Source organism: Phragmites australis, chromosome 9, assembly GCF_958298935.1.
Source record: "Phragmites australis chromosome 9, lpPhrAust1.1, whole genome shotgun sequence".
Taxonomy (NCBI): Eukaryota; Viridiplantae; Streptophyta; class Magnoliopsida; order Poales; family Poaceae; genus Phragmites; species Phragmites australis.
In genome coordinates this window covers 21,559,494-21,579,483 of record NC_084929.1, presented here as the reverse complement: position 1 = coordinate 21,579,483, position 19,990 = coordinate 21,559,494, and the positions used below count along the sequence as shown (strand labels likewise).

General features: G+C 43.5%; 1 long non-coding RNA gene across 1 annotated transcript; it reads right to left on the bottom strand.

Moving 5' to 3' along the window:
• Nucleotides 1-803: 803 nt before the first annotated feature.
• On the bottom strand, nt 804-18,553 carry LOC133928791 (uncharacterized). Its single transcript, XR_009911530.1, has 3 exons — nt 11,194-18,553; nt 10,177-10,284; nt 804-1,196 (listed from the first exon to the last, which is right to left on the bottom strand). It is a non-coding gene; the product is annotated as an uncharacterized LOC133928791 (long non-coding RNA).
• Between the last annotated feature and the right edge of the window lie 1,437 nt (nt 18,554-19,990).

The window sequence follows — 19,990 nt, the reverse complement described above, 5'->3', positions numbered from 1 at the left end:
CATGGGACTAAACTTGGGGCCTTCTATAGGTAAGATGACCGAAAATATATGGCTAGCACGGCCCATCAAGGCACATCAACAAATGGATTTGCTTATACTTCAAAACCTCTTAGGGAAGCTAGGCCAAGATGGTGCGTGGCTCGTATTCTTCACATTTTTGGACTCAATCTTGCAATTTTATGCCTTCATATGCATTCAACATTTGGAAACCTTGATTCGATATTTTGCAAAAGCAAGTTCAACAATTTTGGTACACTAGTTCAACATTTTTTAATTTCACTCTCTAGTCTTGTAGTTTGCGCCTTTGTATGCATTCAACATTTTGAAAAACAAAATTTAACTTTTTTTAGTACTTTAAGGGCTCGCACACCAATCTCAGAGCGCTTTCACCTTAAGTACTTTACGGACGCACTACCTATAAGAATCACCCTACATTTACTATCACTAATGGGTTATACTCTATGTGCCTAGTTTATTAAGTGTCCACATATACAGCCCATTAGATAAGCCTGTATTATAACAAATAATATCTATTTTGTTGCGGACTCACGGCCTAATTTAGTTAATAGAAGACACTAGTACAATGACCGTGCGTTGCAACGAATCTTAAATTTTGCACCCCTGCATTACAAGTACACAATATTGTTTTACTTCACACACGAAGAAGATAGACTTCTTTAAATACACATGCTATACTGCACATTACTCCATTAGTTAGAATTTTGCATCCAAGAACGTTAGGATCAAATAAACACTTCACTGCTCACTTCCTGGAGCCTCCTTGCTTTGTTCCAAATCCTTTTCATATATATAATCCATAAAAAAAACATTTCACATTGTCAAGAAAAAAAGGGCATTCATCATTTATCAAAGTTTGTAGCCAATAACTAAATCTTCAGATCGAATTGTGCAGTCGAGTTCCATTGAGGCAAGTTTTCTAGAATGATGCCCACCGCAAGAATAGAGTTTGCCTCATGCACTTCAACGGTGGCTTCCACTTCTCCTGCATCATCATCATCATCACCATCATTGTTTACCCTATGTTCTTCTACATGCAAGAGTCTCATGAGTCTACATCAACAAGGGGATCCCCATATATCACCACCACTGACATGTGCACCATGGTACCTCTTCTTCATGGGCCCCATTGCACTACTGTTTCACAAGGCCTACATCATGCCCTCTTTCTATGGGATCTGCAAGAATGATACAAAAACTATTAGTGAATTCTTGTAAAGATCAACTAATTAAATTAAACTAAATATACTCAAACTTTAAAATATTTTGGGGTTTTCCTTTAATAAAACCCAATCAAACATCAAATATTTCACTTGCCAATGATTTTTCATCCTGATCCCTATACTCACATTCCGCTCAAATATCTATCAAATCAACAGAACAAAGAAAGACAACTTGTCATTTTGTCAAATATCTATAGTGTGATAACATAAAACCATTAAACATTGAATAGCAGTGTCCATCTAGATAAGCCCTTAAAAACTAAGGAAGCTACCTGACCTTATGCGATTCTCCGGCACTGCTTCAGACAACATCAAGCATCAGATTTTGACATCTCTGAAGTCCATGAGATGCTAAAACAGTGGAACAACTCTCAATTTCATTTCCCTTTTTACTGAATAACTACTGAATAGATAGCAGAGAGTAGGGCCTGAGATCTTAGGCAATTCATCGAACAGCTAGCAGCAACAACCGTTGGGTGTGTTGGTTGTTTGAGTTAGAGGGAGGGAGGGCAAGAAGGAAGGATAGGAACGTACATCTTTGTGATGTTGTAAAAGGTGTAGGCGTTGATGGAGCAATCACATTTGATGGCCGAGTTGATGTTGGAGTTGCTGTCAACATGATGTCGCTGCATGAGTCCCCGCTGATGCTACACAATGGTGATGCTGACAGGCCCCATCTCCCTAGGATCGTGTTTAGTGCAACAACTGCATATACATAGTGTTACCTGGACACCTGTGTTCAAATTTATTTGCCGAATCAGACACCCCGAATTCAAGTCGGATTCCGACACCCGTGTCGGATTTCGAGTTGTATTTCGCATGTCCAAATTTTCTTTGCCGAACTGGACACCCAAGTCCGAGTCGGATTCCAACACTCGTATTCGTGTCCAGGTAAAATTGCATATACACGCTCGTGGTATAGGTCGGGTTCTTTGGATGCTCTGCATTTGACAGTGGCATGGTGGGGGTATAGCTCGGGTTTCTTCCTACGCATTTCATCGAACATGTTTCCTATGCTACACTCCTAACTTCCTTACGCCAAGATTCTGTAGGAAAATCTCTCAAAAAAGATACATTACAAAGGGCAAAGTGTCAAACCTGAAATATTCGGACTAAAGAACTTAAAACTTTGAAGATTTGCACAAGACTGAAGAAAAGAAACGTGAAGCGGTAGGGTCCAGTTATGAAGATCAGACGGTCAGCATTGAGGCAGGAAATATCTACGACCCTGATTCTTACTTCTTACTGTTGGTGTCATTTGTGTTACTGTGTCTTATTTCCATTTTGTTTGGCGAAATACGCCTTTGTAAACTTCAATTCTCTAACTATGTCTGAACATTGGATGCTAAAACCCGGAGAGAAAATGGGAATGGATATGTGATGCTCATTTCTGTTGTCTGGTAGTTGGTAGCGTAGGCCAGTAGTTCTCCCGGTTCTTGAGATGTTTCCAGAACCTTCCATCGTCTTTGTGTTCTAGTTTGCGTGTGTGTTCATCATGTTCAGAGCTCAAGTTCTTCGGGGTCTAACATAAGGGTATCAGAGACTCTCTGGTCCTCGGAGAGGCGATCATCGGCGGAGCCTCAGTCAACATCGAGGGTTGCACAGCAGTGGTCTGTGTGTAAAATTCCGGGAGCCCGAGATTGAGATCTCTGCAGTGGCGACGGCGGGAAGTTAGATTCATGTTTGGGTTGCGAGACAAGTTCTTGCATAAAATTCCTCGACCGATCGCTGACTTCAGGCGGTGGTAGACCAGGATCCTACAGGCTTATAGTGTGGAGTAACTCTGAGCTGCCCGTAGATCTACTTGTGGAGATGGGATCAACTTCGGACAATGGAGGGAAGACTGAAGTGAACGATGATGAGGAAAGAATCTGAAGAAGCTAGCACCAACGAAGCCATGGTCAGGGTACCAAGTTATGGGGGTTCAGGTAACCTGAATACTAAAATTCAACTTGCATATTACCTATTGTATCTGATACTGTGGAGGGGAGTTTCTAGAGTGATTAGAGAAGTGGATGTGAATTAGATGCATGGTGGGATTCCTCAGAGCACCCAAGTCATTCCACAACTTGTACACCCACTCATCAGTGCCTACTGTTTTTCCTTTGAGAGAAAACCATGTTACGATCTAGCATCGATATGTGGATATATGGATAAAACTCAGTATCGAGTTCACTGGGAGCTCGCCGCCACTCCGCCGGCCAAGCCAGTTCGCCGGACAAGCCGGTTCTATCCTAACAGAATTCTTACCCTTTACACACGCCACACCTCCTATCTTAACAGCTCACGATCTACCTCTCCAAGACACTACAGGCTGCTCATTTGGTCACCCACTCAGGGCCCATGTAACTTGGGTTGGGCTTGCGCATGCGCTGGGCTCTTCGTTGCTGCGACGCGCCTGGGACAGCCTCCACTTCCTTGCTCTGCTGTTGATCGCCTCCTGCGTCTTGATACTCTCTGGTAGCCTTCTTCAGGTACATGACATCCCTCCCTCCTTTAGGACCGGCTTGACCCCAAGCCGGTGCAGCAGGAAAGGACTCCTTGAGCTTGTCTTCGTCTTCCCAGGTAGCCATGGACGAAGGCCAATGAGACCATTACACCAAAACTTGATTAATCACATGATCATCTTGTTGACAAAGACGCCGCTGCAAGATCTAGACAGGGACCTGAAATTGGTTAGTGAAATCAGGAATTTCTGCACTGACCTGATGGGGAGGACCCACTGCTTTCTTCAATTGCGATACATGAAAAACTGGATGAATGCCACTGTTTGCAGGAAGGCACTGTTTGCAGGAAGCAGTAATTTGTAGGCCACTGATCCAATCTTTGCAATGATTTTGAATGGACCAAAATATCTGAATGAGAGCTTATGATTGGTTCTAGGGGCCACTGATGTTTGGATATAAGGTTGCAGCTTGAGAAAAACGATTTCTCCCACTTCAAAAGACCTCTCAGATCTCTTTTTGTCAGCCTGAAATTTTTGACGTTGTTGTGCTCTAACCAATTGCTGTTGCAAGAGCTGAGTCATCATTTTCCTCTCAGCCAACTAAGTCTTGAGATCAGGAATAGCACAGGACTCAATTCTATCAATGCCCAACTGTTTAGGTTGCAAACCATACAAGACTTCAAAAGGTGTCTTTTCTAAAGTGAAATGATAACTAGTGTTATACCAAAACTCAGCCAAAGATAACCACTGTTTTCATTTTGAAGGGCAAGCACTGACAAAACACCTTAAGTAAGCTTCTAAACATTGATTAACCCTCTCAGTTTGCCCATCTGTTTGTGGGTGGTAGGCTGTGCTCATTTTCAACTCAGTGCCAGTCAATTTAAACAACTCTTGCCATAAGGAACTAGTAAATATCTTATCTCTATCAGAAATGATGGCTTGAGGTAAACCGTGGAGTTTAAACACATGATCCATATATACCATAGCTACTTTGAATGCTGTAAAGGGATGAGCTAGAGGTATAAAATGAGCATACCGAGAAAACTTATCTACCACCACCATAATACAATTGAAAGAAGTTGATTTGGGTAATCCCTCAATAAAATCCATTGACACCACTTGCCAAGCATAATCAGGGACAGCCAAGGGCTGTAAGAGACCAGGATACCTGACCCTCTCAGATTTGGCTTGTTGACAAATTGAGCAAGAAGCCACCATTGTTCTGATCATATTTTTCATTCCTGGCCATGCAAAAAGATTTTTAACACGTCTGTAAGTCACCTGGAATCCAGAGTGTCCTCCCACTGCACTTGAATGTAAAGCCTGTATAATCTTGGTCTGAATAGGAGAATTGGCTACCCAAATTCTACCCTTGTATCTTATCAAACCATCTCTCAGAGTGTAATGTCCTATTGTGCCCTTGATGGCCAAAGATGCTAGTAACTGGGAAGTACTAGGATGTACCAGGTAACCATCTACAACTTCTTGGAGCCAAATAGGTTGCATTTCAGACAAAGCTAGAACTTCAGAATGAATAGTCCTGGGTACTCTAGATAGAGCATCAGCTGCCTTATTGTATTGCCCCTTTTTGTAACAAATCTTGTATTGCAATCCCATCATCTTGGTAAGAGCCTTATGCTGCCAAGGAGTAGATAGCCTTTGATCATCCAAACTGACTAAGCTTTTCTGATCAGTTCTAATGAGAAATTCCCCTTGTTGCAAATATGATCTCCAATGCTCAATGGCTAACAATATAGCGAGGCACTCCTTCTCATAAGTGGATAATCCCTGATTCTTTGGTCCCAAAGCTCTACTGATAAAAGCCACTGGATGCCCATCTTGTTGAAGCACTGCACCTATACCTTTGTCTGATGCATCTGTTTCCACTATAAAGGTCTTCTGAAAATCAGGAAGTGCTAAAACTGGTGCAGTAATAAGGGCATGTTTTAAAGCTTGAAATGCCTCATCCTGCAGAGAAGTCCAGATAAATAGCTCACCCTTTTTAAGTAAAGTGGTCAGTGGTTTGCTCAGAAGGCCAAAATTTTTTACAAATTTTCTATAATATCCAGCTAGGCCTAAGAAACTTCTGACTTCTTTCACTGACTTTGGAGTTGGCCAATCTTTAATCACTGATATTTTGCTGGGATCAGTTGCCACACCAGATTCACTAATAATATGCCCCAAGTAGGATAGTTGTTTCTGAGCAAAAGAACATTTCGATAGCTTCACCTTAAACTAATTTTGTTGTAGTACTTCGAATACTGCTCTCAAATGCTTCAAATGCTCTTCCTAATCCTTACTATATATTAAGATATCATCTATAAACACTACTACACACTTTCTTAGAAAAGGTGCCAGCATGGTGTTCATGACATGTTGAAAGGTGGCTGGTGCACCAGTGAGTCCATATGGCATTACCTTGTACTCATAGTGTCCATTATGAGTTTGAAAGGCAGTTTTGTACTGATCTTGCTCATCGACACATATTTGATGATATCCAGCCCTGAGATCCAAGGAAGAAAACCACATTGCTCCTGCTAGCTCATCCAAAATTTCATCAATCACTGGTAAAGGATATTTGTTCTTTATAGTTAGGGCATTTAGCCTTCTGAAGTCTACACATAATCGCCACTCTCCAATCTTCTTTTTGACCAATAATACAAGTGAGGCAAAAGGGCTGGAACTAGTTTGGATCATCCCATTTTTCAGCAACTCATTTACTTGTTTCTCAATCTCATCCTTTTGAGTTCGATTGTACCTATACGGTCTAAGCCTAAAAGGTTGTGCACCAAAAATCAAAGGAATTATGTGTGTACAAGATCTCTTGGGAGGTAAACCCTTAGGCTCCTCAAATAATTCCTGGAATTGTCTTATCAATTGTTGAACCTCAATGGGCCAAGATGCTTTCCCTTCACTGGTCTGAACTAGACACAGTTCTAGCATGCACCATTCTAACATGCACCATACTTCATCTCTTTGCATAATTTGCTCCACTTGCTTACTGCTCAATAGATCACATTGAGTCAGATTTGGTTGAACACCTTGAAATTGAATTTTGACCCCTTGGTCAGAGAATGATAACCATTTTTCTGACCAATGAACCTCCATGGGGCTATGTAACTCCAACCAGTCCATTCCCAATATAATGTCATAGCATTTCAGAGGGAGTATCTTCAAAGAGACAATGAAGCAATGTCCTTGAACCCATACCTGACAATCTGGAATCTGATGAGTACACAAAAGAACTTCCCCATTAGCTACTCTGACTCTTAATGGATTTGCCAGAGCAGTCCATTTAGGGATCTTCACTGCTAATTGCTCACTTATGAAATTGTGAGAACTGCCAGAATCCAAAAGCATAATGGTATGAAACCCATGAATTGAGCCCAGTAATCTTATGGTCCTGGGAGCTTCAGTCCCATTCACAGCATGCACTGAAATCTGCATCAAATCATCCCCAGATTCAGAATTGTCACATTCTGGACTATTCCCTTCAGGAGCTTCATTGTTTTGTAATGCTTGCCACAATTCTTCTACCACATGTAGGGATACAGTTGAAGCACATTTGTGATTAGGATTCCACTTCTGTCCACACTTATAACATAAACATTTAGCTCTTCTATAATTCCTCAGTGCTGATGCTTTATCTTTAGAAGGAAAATTTTTTGAAGCTTCAGTATTCTTCTTCTCATCAGAAGTGATGGTTGGAGAACTCTTGGCATTACTTAGGGACACTGCCATGTTCATTCTGTTAGAGTTTCGAGTGTGAACAAGTGAATCACCCCTTCTGATTTCCTTCCGAGACAAAATCAAAGTGACCCCCTCCTGCAAAATGGCAAGGGAACTAGCAGTATCTAGATCCACTGGACGCTGAATTAACACAACAGCTTTAATATCCTCCTTCAAACCATCAATGAATCTATTGGTGATAAAAACAGCATGTATATTGGGATCATGAGCTAATAATTGGTGAACTAAACCATCAAACTGCTCTATGTATTCTAGCACGGATCCATTTTGTTTCATATGAAAGAATTGTCGTATGAGATGGTTATACTGATCCCTCTCAAAACGGTTACAAACAACACTACACAATTCTACCCAAGAAACATCCTGAACTCTTGATTCAACAGATTGCAACCAAAATGCTGCTGAGCCTACAAAATGCATAGTAGCTAGTCTAGTCCACATATGGATGGGTATATTGTATATTTCAAAGTAAGATTCACATCTCTTCTTCCAAATCCTAGGATTGCTACCATCAAATTGAGGGAATTCTAACTGGGGTAAGGCAGCATTCCAACCAGAGTGGCCAGGATACAATCCAGAATGACTAGAAAACCTAGATCCAAATGGAATTGGAGTAAGTTGTCGAGTATGATTCACACCTGTGATCGGAGGTGGTTCAAGGGTAGTGCCATACCCATGTCCCGACCTCCAGTGGCATTGTGCTGAGCCGTGGCCATCTTGCCCGAGTGCCGCCTCAGTAGAGGATGTTGCCAAATGAGTAGCAACCGGCGTCTCCATCCAAGAGGAATCCATCTTCTTGCCTTGTTGATTCTCCTGATGCAACACGATCTGATCCAGCTTGAAACGCAAATCATCCACGGTGGCTTGCAGATCATGCACCTGAGAATCAATTTGGGGCCTCCATTGCGTGATGTTCTCCACCACTGAAGTGTTGCGATCGAGCGAGACCTTGAAGGAGTCGTTCTGCGCCTGGATCGCCGCCAACGCCTTCACAATTTCGCTCATCTGCTTCGCCGCCTCCATCGCCTTCCTCTGTTCTCTCATCTTGTACTGAGGCCGCTGCAAATACTCCGGGATCTCCAGGGTGAGGATGAATCGGGCTCTGATTACCAAATGTTACGATCTAGCATCGATATGTGGATATATGGATAAAATTCAGTATCGAGTTCACTGGGAGCTCGCCGCCACTCCGCCGGCCAAGCCGGTTCTATCCTAACAGAATTCTTACCCTTTACACACGCCACACCTCCTATCTTAACAACTCATGATCTACCTCTCCAAGCCACTACGGGCTGCTCATTTGGTCACCCACTGAGGGCCCATGTAACTTGGGTTGGGCTTGCGCATGCGCTAGGCTCTTCGTTGCTGCGACGCGCCTAGGACAGCCTCCACTTCCTGCTGTTGATCGCTTCCTGCGTCTTGATACTCTCTGGTAGCCTTCTTCAGGTACATGACAAACCGATACCCATGTGTGCCAAATTATAATCCATATGGGTTGGGAGCCTCAAGTCAGGATGATGTTGGACATAGGCCAGGGAATGGTTTTTATTTTGGAGTGAATGTGATGGAGCAAAAGAGTGTAATTGGAAACCCACCACAGGTAACAATCAAGCATATGTTGAAGCAATTATTAAAGGACATAGGTTGGAAATTCCACTATTCAATGGAGATAATCCAAGTGAGTGGATTAGGCAATGTGAGAGGTTCTTTGAGGTGTCAGGAACTCCATACTCTCAATGGGTTAACTTAGCAACTGCTCATTTTGTGGACAAAGCTGAGTGTTGGTTCATGGGATTAGGAGTACCTTGGCAGTTGATATCTTGGCAGTAGCTCAGCAGAATGTTACAAGATAGATTTTCATTACTGGGTATTTATGAAGCAGTGTGTAAGTTTCAAAATCTCCAACAGATAGGGACAGTCACCCAGTACATGTATAACATATATTATCCAGCCAAGATTTCAAGCCATCTCAGGGGTCTGGGCACTGTAGCTACTGTTGCAGTAGGCCCCCATATGTGTATGTATAGATATATTGATACACATATATATGCATATGTATATCTATAACATATATTATCCAGCCAAGATTTCGAGCCATCTCAGGGGTCTAGGCACTGTAGCTACTGTTGCAGTAGGCCCCATATGTGTATGTATAGATATATTGATACACATATATATGTATACGTATATGTATAAATACACATATATGTATACATATATATACATGTATACATATACGTATATATGTATATGTATAAATACATGTATATACATGTATACATATACGTATATTTACCCATATAATATAATTTTATTTTTGGAAATTTCCAAAAAATATCGAAAGGAATATTAGTTATATTGATAAATCGACTGAAATAATCTAAAATGCAAAGAAAAATATATAAAACTCAAAAAATATGAAATAAATTTTGTTAGGTTTGTATTACTGTTGTCTACGTGTTGAAATTATGTGCATGAATGAAAGTACTACTGTTTTCCCTATAATTAAGTGAATGTGTTAAATATTGATAAATTCATAAATAAATATTGAGATATCCTAAATTGGTGAATCCAATTTTTTTAATCTTCTTTCGTCATGCGTTGTGCAAAAGAAAAAAGACGCGGCGTAAGCGCGCCAATCAGACTAGTTAATAAACATGGAGCACCCATATATGTAGGAATCATTTTTTTAAGCAGTTTCATTGGGGGTCTGAAGAATCACATTCAGCACCAAGTTACCTGTCACCAGCCCAACAACCTTTTGGAAGCTTTCTTCATTGGGGGTCTGAAGAATCACATTCAGCACCAAGTTACCTGTCACCAGCCCAACAACCTTTTGGAAGCTTTCTAGTATGCAAAACATTTGGAATAACCTAGTATATACAAAAGGGTATTCACTCCACCACCCAAAGCAAATGTGCCAAATACCACAACCAGCAGAAATGGCCATCAGAAGGAAGTGACTCTAATGGGTGAAAAGGGCAACAGATGGGGTACAGACAAGAAAACTTGTTGGTATTGTCAAGAGCCTTGGAGCCCTCAACATAATTGCAAACTCAAGAAGAGATTACACACCATTTTAATGGAGATTTCCAGTGAAGATCTGGAAGAAAAGGAAGAGGAACACACTACCCAACCAGCTTAAAACAGACCTAAGCAGTCCATTGAATGGCCAAGGTGAATTGCAGACTAACTCTGAAATTGAGCAGGAGCAGGTAATGCTAATATCTACACATGCTGTTGAAGGGACCTCTAGTCATCAGACTTTCTCTCTGATCACTCACATCCAAGGCAAGAGGACAGTAGCCCTAGTGGATAGTGGGAGCACAGATACCTTCACGAGTTACGAGCTTGTTGTATTGAGTAACTGTCGACTACAGACTATTGAGGGAAGAAGAGTGACAGTGACAGGAGGAGAACTCTTAATGGATACTACCACTGAAAATTTGGAATATTATATTCAGGGATCTAAATTTCAAAATTCTTTTAAGCTACTCCAGCTAAACAGCTATGTCCTAATCTTGGGAGTTGACTGGTTGTACAAGCATAGTCCAGTAAACCTGGATTTATAATAGAGAACCTTTTCAATAACCAGAGAAGGGAAGGAAGTAGTATTCAGTGATCACACTTATCCTCAGAAGAATTGTATGATCAACTCAAGTAAGCTGGAAAAACTAGTTAAGAAGGGGGTGATGGGATGTTTTTTGCAAGTAAGTGTGGACCAAAACAAGGAGAAGAAGGGGCAGAAGGACATACCTAACTTGTTGAAGCCACTGGTGACAGAATTCATGGATGTCTTCACTGAACCAAAGGGGCAACCACCTGAGAAGAATGTGATCATGCTATTCATTTGAAGGAAGGATCAGAACCTCCCAACGTTAGACCTTATAGAGTACCCCATTACAAGAGGGAGGCCATGGAAGGTTTAATCAGAAGCCTAATAGATAGTCAGGTTATCAAGCAAGTTTGAGCCCATATGCATCTCCTGTTGTCATGGTTAGGAAGATGGATGGCTCCTGAAGATTATGTGTGGATTATAGGAAGCTAAACTCATTAACCATCAAGAACAAGTTCCCTATGCCAGTTACTGAGGACTTGTTAGATGCCTTGAATGGAACTACAATTTTTACTAAGTTGGACTTGTGGTCTGGATACCATCAGATTAGAATGAGGCCTGAACACATCCCTAAATCAGTTTTCAGAATCCACCTAGGGCATTATCAATACACAGTCATGCCTTTTGGGCTGACAAATGTCCCTGCCACCTGGCAGTCCTTAATGAACAAGATTTTTGGTCCACATCTGGGAAAGTACATCTTGGTATTCTTTGATGATATACTTATCTATAGAAAGAATGAAGAAGAACATTAAGGTAATGTGAGGATGGTGCTGGGCATATTTAGAGATCAGCAGCTTTATGCTAAACTGAGCAAATGGGAGTTTGCAATCAAGCAAGTGTAGTATTTGGTTCACATCATCAGTGGATTGGGGGTGTCAACAGACCCAAGTAAGATTAAGGATGTGGTTAATTGGCCAATTCCTCAGAATGTGACTCAACTAAGAGGTTTTCTAAGGCTTACAGGATACTACAGGAGATTCATCAAGGGTTATGGGCAGATCTGCATGCCACTCTTTGATCCCTTGAAGAAGGATTCCTTTGAGTGGAGCCATACTCAAACAGTGGCATTCAATCAGCTGAAAGTGGTCATAACCACAAGCCCATTGCTTGCACTACCAAATTTCAGTGAGCCATTCATACTGGAGACAGATGCATGTAGCTCAGAATTGGGGGCAGTATTAATGCAAGCAGGGAGCCCTATAGCCTATTTCAGCAAAACATTGGGAGAAAGATTTGCTGCTAAATCCACTTATGACAAGGAAGCAATGGCAATCTTAGAGGCACTAAAGAAGTGGAGGCATTACCTACTGGGAAGCAAAGTCATTATAAGGAAAGATCAGCAAAGCCTTAAATATATAGTTACACATTGATGGAATCCAACACAAGCTATTGCTCAAGTTGTTGGAATTTGATTATTCAGTTGAATACAAAAAGGGCAAGGAAAATTTAGCAGCAGATGCATTGTCAAGGAGATCTTCAGAATGTCAAAACATTACTGTATTGACACCTAATTGGATAGAGGATGTCAAGCACAGTATCTCAATGACCAAAAGTGTAAAGACCTATTGGAGCTTATCAATCAAGGTCAATCTCAGTCTAGGTTTTATACCACTGATGGAGTAGTTCTTAAATTCGAAGGGAGAATATATGTGGGTGAACATGCTGAACTGAGGTAGAAGATCATAGAGAACCTCCACACTTCTTCAATTGGAGGTACTTAGGTATGAGAGCATATATTTCTTATCACTCGGTCCTATCTCTTCCAGGCTCTGAGTTCGATAAGTTCATCTTCCTCCCTGCTGATGGCACTCGGGGTGGCATCCTGGTGGCTTGGAAAGGGCTTGTTTATTGTGATGAGGCTTCATGGGTGGATCGACACTCTATTTCTGTGAAGTTCAAATCGGCTGATGCACCGGCTTGGTGGTTCACGGGCGTATATGGTCCTCAGCTTGATGTAGACAAGATCGTTTTTCTCCAGGAACTGCGTGATATCCGTTCGGTCTGTTCTGGTCCTTGGGCGATCGGAGGGGACTTCAATGTAATATATCAATCCGTGGACAAGAGCAACACAAATGTTAACAGGCTATGATGGGAAGGTTCCGGCATTTGGTTGATGATCTTGAGTTAAAAGATTTACCTCTTCTCGGTCGTCGTTATACATGGTCTAATGAGAGGGTGGCGCCAACTCTGGTAAAGCTTGATCGCGTCCTGTGCTCAGCTGATTGGGAGCTGCTCTACCCAAACTTCCTCTTGCAAAGCCAAGCTACTGAAATGTCTGACCATTGCCCACTTACTCTGGATTTGAATGATGGCGCCTTGGGCAAGGGCAAGAGACGGTTTCACTTCGAAGGTTTTTGGCCCAAACTTCTCGGATTCTTGGGGGCAGTGACAGCCTCCTGGGAGGCTCCGGTTAATGTCGCTTGCCCCGTAGAATTGTTTTCTGTCAAGCTTAAGCGGCTGACTCGGGCTCTCCAATCTTGGGGCCATCAACAAGTTGGGGATGTCAAGCTCCAATTGCAGACTGCCAAGGAGATTCTTCACCGTCTTGAGATTGCCCAAGATCATCGCCCTCTTTCTCTGGCTGAAGAATGGCTGCGGCGCGATATGAAGCGGCATTGTCTCGGCTTGGCTTCTCTTGAAAGAACGATTGCTCGCCTCCGTTCCCGAATTGGTTGGCTGAAAGATGGAGATGCCAACACAGCTTTCTTTCATTTGCAAGCTTGTTACCGCAAGAGAAAAAACTGCATTGTTAAACTTCAGTCCGACGATCAGATTGTAACAGCTCACTCTGACAAGCATGATGTCCTATTTGATTTTTACTCTGGTCTTCTTGGTTCGACTGAGACAAGAACCAACACTCTTGATCTTCAGAGCTTCTTTCGTGGCCCCATTGATCTCTCTTCTTTAGAGGCGGCTTTCTCAGAAGATGAGGTCTGGGAGACTATAAAACAATTGCCACCAGAGAAGACCTCCAGTCCCGATGGATTTACTGGACATTTCTATCGATGTTGCTGGGGTATTATAAAAGGAGATCTTATTGCTGCTCTTCTGGTCCTTCTAAAAGGTGATGGTCGCAAATTGGGCTTGCTGAATTCTGCTTATTTGACTCTTATTCTAAAGAAGGCAGATGCTATCTTGGCCAAGGACTTTTGGCCCATAAGTTTGATTCATAGTTTTGCTAAACTTGTCACCAAATTAATGGCTAACTGCCTCACTCTGCGGCTTTCCTCATTGGTCTCTCCAAATCAGAGCACCTTCATTCGGGGTAGGTGCATACGTGACAACTATATCATTGTTCAACAGACAGTGAAGCTTCTTCATCGCCAAAAAGAGCCTTGGCTGTTTTTGAAACTTGGTATTTCTAAGGCCTTTGATTCAGTTTCTTGGCCGTTTCTTTTGGAGGTCCTCTCTCACTTGGGTTTTGGTCCGTTATGGCGCAATCTTCTGTGCAATTTGTTATCTTCCGCCACCACCCGAATTTTGCTTAATGGTGACCCGGGGGATGTGATTAAGCACCGGCGTGGCCTTCATCAAGGGGACCCTCTCTCCCCCCATGTTGTTCATCCTTGTTATGGATGTTCTTAATTCTCTGATCAGTAAAGCTTGTGAGGATGGCCTTCTTCTTCCGCTGGCCACGGATGCTCCCAGACATCGAGTCTCTTTATATGCCAACAATGTCGTTCTTTTTATTCGGCCTATCTCTTCTGAGCTGCAGTTGATCATGGGAATTCTGTCCTCATTTGGTGATGCATCAGGTCTTCGAACAAATATTCAGAAATGTTCGGCCGTCCCTATTCAATGTCCTGATAACGTCCGGGATGATATCAACAATGTGCTGTCCTGTGAGGTTGCTGATTTCCCTTGCACTTATTTGGGGCTACCAATCTCTTTTAAGAAACTTTCTAAAGCTGACTTGATGCCCTTGATTGAGAAGATTGCGGACAAGTTGCCCGGCTGGAAATCTGCTCTTCTAAACAAGTCTGGACGCCTGATTTTGGTGAGGGTTGTTCTCACTGCCATGCCAATCCACCATCTAATTGCTTTAGACCTCCCTAAATGGGCAATTCATGCCATCGACAAGAGGAGACGGGCTTTTCTCTGGAAAGGTCAGGAGCAGATATATGGAGGCCATTGCCTTGTTGCTTGGAACAAAGTTTGTCGGCCTTTAGATCTTGGAGGTCTTGGTATCCATAATTTAGAATTAATGGGATGAGCTCTTCGTATGCGTTGGTTATGGCTCCAAAAAACTCAGCCTGATAGACCTTGGGCATGTCTGCAATTACATGTCCACCTGAACATAGTCGCCATGTTTGCCATCTCTATCTCTTCGCAGGTGGGCAATGGTCACTCCACCCTCTTTTGGACTGACCGGTGGCTTCACGGTTGTTCTTTATCTGATTTGGCGCCATCTCTTGTGGCTGCGGTGTCGTCCCGGACAAGAAAAAGGCGTTATGTGGCGGAGGCCTTAACTGATCAGCGCTGGATTCTTGACATCCAAGGTGGGCTGTCCGTTGATGTCCTTATGGAGTATCTAATTGTTTGGGACACGCTGCAAGATTTTGAGCTGCAACCAAATGAGCAAGATCAACATCTATGGAGACATTCAAACTCTGAGCAATTCTCTTCCAAGACAGCCTACAATGATTATTTTTATGGGGCTATTGATTTTGAACCTTGGAAGCGGCTTTGGCGATATTGGGCTCCTCTCAAATGCAAGTTTTTCTTATGGTTGGCAATAAGAAACCGATGTTGGACAGCGGATCGACTTGCTCGTCGTGGGTTGCAACATCCGGAGCATTGCCCGTTATGTGATCAAGAGGACAAGAGTGCCCAACACCTCCTTACGAATTGCATCTTCTCCCGGCAAGTGTGGTTTTTGCTGTTTTCTCAGTTTGGGTTGCTTCAGCTTACACCTGAATAACATGATTTAGTGTTCTCGGATTGGTGGAGGCGAGTTCATCGACAGGTTGACAAGCCTCGCCGTAAAGGGATTAACTCCCTCATCATCTTGGGAGCTTGGTGGATTTGGAAACATCGCAATGAATGCCTCTTCAACGAAGAAACACCAAGAATTGCGGATGTCCTTCGTGATATCTACGACGAGTGCAGGTTGTGATGCCTCGCTGGGGCAAAAGGCCTGAGATCCCTCTGGCCAGATTAGGTCGGCTAGTCGGTTTGTGTTGGTCAACACGCTATCTCTCTTTGGAGCGTATGTTTTATGGTGTATGTTGTGGGTTTTGTGTTTGTGACCTGAGGTCTGTTGGTGTGGGTGTTTGAGTTAACCCCTCTTCTTCGGGGTCCTTGTATTTGTTCCTTCTCTCTTTAATACAAAGATACGTAGTTCTCCTGCGTGTTCGAGAAAAAAAAAAGGTATGAGAGCAACTTATCACAAAAAAGAAATTCTATTGGCCTAGAATGAAAGCTCAAATTGAGAAGTTTATATCTGAATGCCTCATTTGTCAATTGACTAAAACTGAGAATGTAGCCAGTACTGGTCTGTTGGACCTTTAGATATTCCTGAGATGGCTTGGGCCCATATTACCATGGATTTTATAGAAGGATTGCCAAAATCTAAAGGAAAAGATGTTATTCTTGTGATAGTGGACATACTGACCAAATATGCATATTTCATTGCTATGGCAAATCCCTATTTAGTACAACAAGTAGTGCAAGTATTCCTGGACCAGATCTTTAAGTTGCATGAGTTACCTATTTCCATCATAAGTGGTAGCGATAGAATTTTTACAAGCAAACTGATGGGTAGACAGAAAGAGTGAATCAATGGTTAGAATCGTATTTGAGAGCTATGGTATTCATGGAACCCCAGGACTGGTTTGTGGTTGCCTACTGCTGAGTGGTGGTACAACACCACATACCACACATCTTTGAAAGTTACTCCTTCCCAAGCCTTGTATGGATACCCTCCACCCCAATTGGGAGAATTCTCTTTGCCATGCAATATTTCAGATGAGGCCCAGGTAACCATACCTCAGAAAGAACACATGCTGAAGGAATTGAGGCAGAACTTACGTGTAGCTCAAGAAAGGATAAAAAAGTATGCATATAAGAAAAGAAGTGAAAGGGTTTTTGAAGTGGGAGATTTGGTTTATCTGAAGATACAACCCTACAAGCAAAATGCATTTGGACTAATAGGTTCTCTGAAACTCAGATCTAAATATTATGGCCCTTTTAAAATCTTGGAGAAAATGGGACCAGCTGCTTACAAGCTACAATTGCCCACTGATTCTGTTATTCACCCAGTTTTTCACGTTAGCCAGTTGAAGAAACATGTAGATGATAGAGTAGTACCTCTGTCGGGTGTGCCTTTGGTGGGGGAAAATGGTAAACTGAAAATTGCTCTTGTTGCTGTCCTGGCAAGAAGAGTTTTTCCGAGGAAGGGAGAACCTGTAGGCCAATGGTTGATCAAATGGTTGAATTTATCTGAGGAAGATGCCACATGGGAAGATGTTTAATTCATCCAGAAGACTTTTCCTGATTTTACACCTTGAGGACAAGGTGAAGCTCAAGAGGGGAGACCTGTCAGACTTGAAAAATTCAGACTGAAGAAAACTGAAACTCTGAAGATTTTCTCAAGACTGAAGAAACGAAGCGTGAAGCAGTAGGGTCCAGTTATGAAGATCAAACGGTCAGCATTGAGGCGGGAAATATCTACCACCCTGATTCTTACTGTTGGCGTCATTTTTGTTATTGTGTCTTGTTTCCGTTTTGTCTGGCGAAATACACCTTTGTAAACTCTAATTCTCTAACTATGCATGAACATTGGATGCTAAAACCTATAGAGAAAATGGGAATGGATATGTGATGCTCATTTCTGTTGTCTGGTAGTTGGTAGTGTAGGCCAGTAGTTCTCTTGGTTCTCGGGAAGTTTCCAGAATCTTCCACCATCTCTGTGTTCCAGTTCGCGTGCGTGTTTTCGCCATGTTCAGAGCTCGAGTTCTTTGGGGTCTGACACAAAGATATTGAATGAGAGGGGGAATGGATCAAAATTACCAAAAGATTCGTCAGCCCCATGGGCCAACTCGCGCACGAGGTTGGGAACAACATCGTCGTATCTAATCAGTGTTCTCTGTAGTTCCTCAGCTTCCTTCATATGCTCTGCGTGTCCCTCGCCTCCTCCGTCACCAATGTCCGCTAGGTGCCCCTAGCCATGCCCTCCCTCGCTGCAAGCCGCCTGAGAAGACCATCCCCTCGCACCACATCACCATCACGCGCTACCCCTTGAGCCGTACCTTGGCCACAGGAGAGGCAAAGCGGCCCATCATGCATCCACCAATGGGCGACGCTTGCACACGTCACACCCTCTCCGGGTGATGTAGGACGGCGGGGATAGATTTGAGATAGGGATCCTCTCCGGGAGAGGTATGGCGGCGGGGATGGATCTGAGAGATCCTCCAGGAGAGGTAGGGCAGCGGGAGCTGGGGACAAATCTGATAAGAGGACCAGTGTAGTTGAAGTAGTGGGGGACGCACCGGGTTAGTAGATGGGCCGTATCCGGCTCTTTATGGGTTTTTTTAATGATTTTTACAGTTTTTTATTAGGTGGAGCGGGAAAGGGAGATTAAGTGGTGACGTACCACCTACTTTATATAGTAGAGATTTGTTTTTTTAAACTGATAGCAGAACTACCTATTGTATTGAAAAGAAAGATAAAAAGTCAGATGGCCATTACAGTGCACTCAAATGGTGGAGACGGCGGCAAAAGGCCGCGTGGATAGTGTCTGAACATCTCAGTCATCCGAAACAAAGAAGGAAGAAGATACAAACTATGTACTAGGTGCAACGAGGTTTGCTCCAGGATCCCCGATCGTCGCGTGGTTAAGACCAACCGCACTTGCTTTGACGACCAGCGCCGGGTCATGGGTGGTTAGCCCGACTGCAATAGAGCTGCCTGCGTCTGTCTACTCCATAGCCTGGGTCACATCTCTGGTAACATGGGAAGTCGACATGGTGAGGCAAGCCGGCATCTCCATGTCTTGACACGCCGATAGCAGCTCCATAGCGTGTAGGGCGTGGTCCATGTTGTCCACCGTCACTGGAGCCAGGAGAGGCTGCAATTGTAGGGCTTCATTGAGCCTTGTGAACGCCTCGTGTACTGGCATGGTTGTAGTTGAAGGAGGCACCGATTGAGGGTCTGAGGCACCTGTCACGGTCGCTGGCAAGCCTGCTGCATCCCTGTTCTCGTCAGCGATCGTACCCACACTATCGGTTGTTGGCAGGTGCGACGGGGGCTGGGGCAGAGGCAGCACCAAGTCGGCTGCAACTCATGGTAGAGTAGAAAAGGCTTCAATCCCCGGAGCAGAGGCCAGCAGGAGTGACACCTTGTCGAGTTGCAGCTTGTTAGCGAGGAGGGAGGCCTTGAGGATGTACTCATCGGCCTTGAGTAGGCATCTATCTCAAACTTCTTTGATGATGCGCATCTAATCATGCATCAGGCTCACGGCTTGGGAGCCAATGATGTTGGCGAATTCACTACATAGCAAGGAGGCCCGGTAGCAGAACAACTACAACAGATCTTCCAGTCCTCTGGCTTGAAGTTGCTCTGCAAAAGACATGCTAGGGTGGAAGTTGAGGAAGCCGACCTGGGGCGTGTGATCACCGGGAACCATTTGGATCTGCTTGATGTCATCATGACGATGGTCGCTAGTGCCCCTGTCTTGCCAAATTCTGCTCCTCAGGGACCTGGAGCACTCGCGATGAACGATGTCCCCATGCTCCTAATGGTCGACGCATCATTCATGTGGTCCATGGTTGTAGTCCTCGTCCATGTCATCACGATGGCCGTGCAGGCGAAAGGCATGGGGGTGGTCATCGGAGAATCTTCTGGTGGTGCGGTGTTCCCACCGGTTGGGGCAGTCGTCCTGGCTATGGTCCTAGCCATCTTCTTGTCTGCCGCGGTCTTGGTGCAGTGGAGGTG